Genomic DNA, 2848 nt, shown 5'->3' on the forward strand with positions numbered 1-2848 from the left:
TCTGACAGCCAGGTGGAAGTGACCAGCTAGTTCAGCCAAAGCAATTTGCACTCTGAGAGTCTATGTCTCCTGGGTTACTCCTTGCTTGGGGGAAAATCTGGGCTCTAATGAAGAGAAGACAACCAGGCAATGGCTTAGGCTGTAGAACCTCAAGAAACAGGGGACTTAGCCTGAGTGTGCCGAGGCAGGGAGGACACACACCTAGGGGAGATACTATTAATCTGTCTTATGTGACAGCCAGACCTTTTCTGGAACCAGCCAGCCCAACATGAGTATAGAAAGGGCCCAGGAGAGGGGGCCCTGCGCAGCATGTTTCCCTCCTTAGTAGGAAAGGGTAAAAATCCCCTTACACAGGATTTACACCCTGCTTGATCCCAGTTTCTCTATTTGGCCTCCATCTTTGTAGTGTTCTGTTCCCTTGGCCTTTCTCTTCATTCTTCCCAGTGGCAGCCCTCTGAAGGTCACTCTCTCTAGCCAGGATGTCAGTTTGGCACAGCAAAGCAGTTGGCTGGACCAGTGTCCTCTGGGACACTCCCCTTCCTTGTAGTATTGAGCCCCTCCCACCCTCCAGGGATATTAAATGTCACCCAGGAGAGGGGGACAAAGGACTTGGTGTGATCCCAGCACTCCAGAGGCTGAGGCCAGAAGACAGTGAGTTCCAAGCTGGCCTGGGCTATGTAGCAAACCCTGGTTTACAAAATATAGGAGGCGGGTAGGGGACACAGAGGCTAGTTCAGTCAGCAAGCAAGCACTGGGATCAGAGGTCTCTCTGTAGTAGAGGAGGCAGCCAAGGTAACAGGAAGGGAAGAAAAAGAATTCCTAGGCCAACCAGCCTAGCCCACTTGGCCAGTTCCAGGCCAGTGAGAGACCCTGTCTCTGTGTCTCCATCTCACACAAAGAACTGGAGATGGCTCAGTGGTAAGAGCATCTCTATGTATCTCTCTCTCTCTCACACACACACACACACACACACACACACAACTGGAGAGATGGCTCAGTGGTAAGAGCATCTCTATGTCTCTGTCACACACACACACACACACACACACACACACACACACACTGGAGATGGCTCAGTGGTTAAGAGCACACTTGTTGCTTTTACAGAAGACCAGAGTTCAGTTCCCACCACCCATGTCATACAGATCACAGCAGACAGCCTGGAACTCCAGTTTCAGGGTATCTGGCACACTCTTTTGGCCTCCGTGGGCACCTATGTTAACATGTACATATCCCTCCCAACACAAACACACATGTGTGCACACTCACGCACAGGAAACAGAACCCTGCCTTTGGATCACTGTGCTGTGGGATTCTGCACCCCTCCACAGTAACAGAGAGCAGCTGCGGAAAGGCTGCAGCTCAGTCAGGCTAGTCCATGCCTTGACCTGCCCTTGCAGGTGTCCCAGTGGGAAGGCATACCCAGGAGAGGCAGCTGAGAAGACACTACAATGGCGGAAGTGGGGAGGCTGGAATGGGATATGGACCCCATCCTCCTCTTCCTGTCTGGGAGGGAGAAATTAGGAGCAGACACACTAGAGTGGCTCCCCCTCCCCTTCCCAGGAGGCCACGAAAACCTGCCTGGGCAGCATCTTGAATGGGGGAATTGTCCCGAGAGCTACCTGGCATCTGTACACACATGTGAGGGCCCCCCTTTCAGCCACTCCCCATCCTCCCCTTCCCCCACAGCCAATGCTGGCTCTCCCATTACCACTAAACCAACCCCAGCTGTGGACATCAAGGCCCAAGTCAGTGGACACCTAACTGGGCCTCCCCCTGTCACCTGTGCCCCTCATCCCTTTGAAGTAGCTCTAGGTAGGACAATGAGCCAGAAGCTTGGTTTCCCTCACACAGCCCCCTGCCAGAGCTAAGGAGACAGAGGAGAGGCAGGAGGTGGGCAGCCCCACCCCGGAGGTGCCTGAGGCTCTTGGCAGGGGCAGCTGAAGCAGTTAGCACCAGCTGCCAATGACTCACCTCCCACCAACCCAAACATAACACCCTGGGGCTGGGAACCAACACCCAGCACCTCCCCACACCACAGTCCCACCACCTGACCTGACCCTCCAAATCCAGACCTTAGGGGTCCCCTCTTCTCAGGGACCTAGTCTATTCCAGCTCCCAGTCACCCTCAGTACTGGGACATAACCCAGCTTCTTTTATTTATACAAAAAAAGTTTCTTTTTAAATATAATTTAAGAACCCCCTTCCAAGCACCGGTGTCTGACTCTGTTGACCACCACCACCCTCCTGCCCCCTTTACAACATCGTGCCCCCACCCCTCCACTCAGGACTCAGCTTGGGGGCAGGGAAGGGGGAAGGAACTGTCTGCGACTGTGGCATTTCCAAGGCACTGTTCTAGAACATATCAATGGGTCCTTGTTCCCAACAGCAGACAGTGGAAACAGGTACCCTTCAACACATAATCTGGACAAGGACGAGGGGGGAGAAGGAGGAGGAAAAAAATAACAAAATAAAAATAGTAAAACTCCAGAACCTTCAATATGAAGGCAGATGAGGGGAGGGGCATTTACAAGGGGAAAAATGATTGCCTTTGGTGGTGACAGCAGCAAGCTGGGACATCAAAACCCAATGATTACATCACTGGGTCCTGACAGCCCCTTCCTGCCTCCTGGGACGGCATTTTCCACTCCTAAGTTGGCAAGCTGGTCACCCTTTCTCTTTGGTCTGTAGGGACATGCCCATTGAGGTGGAAGGCGCTTGGGGAGCAAGCCCTCTGGGAAGATGGGAGATTAGAGATGTAGGGATGTTTCTTTGCCCAGTCTTGAGGCAAAGACTCACTCTGAGTTTGGGGTTCCCCGCCCAGAGGGCATGCATATGACTGTTACCA

The sequence above is a fragment of the Acomys russatus genome, chromosome 19 (assembly GCF_903995435.1).
Source record: "Acomys russatus chromosome 19, mAcoRus1.1, whole genome shotgun sequence".
NCBI lineage: Eukaryota > Metazoa > Chordata > Mammalia > Rodentia > Muridae > Acomys > Acomys russatus.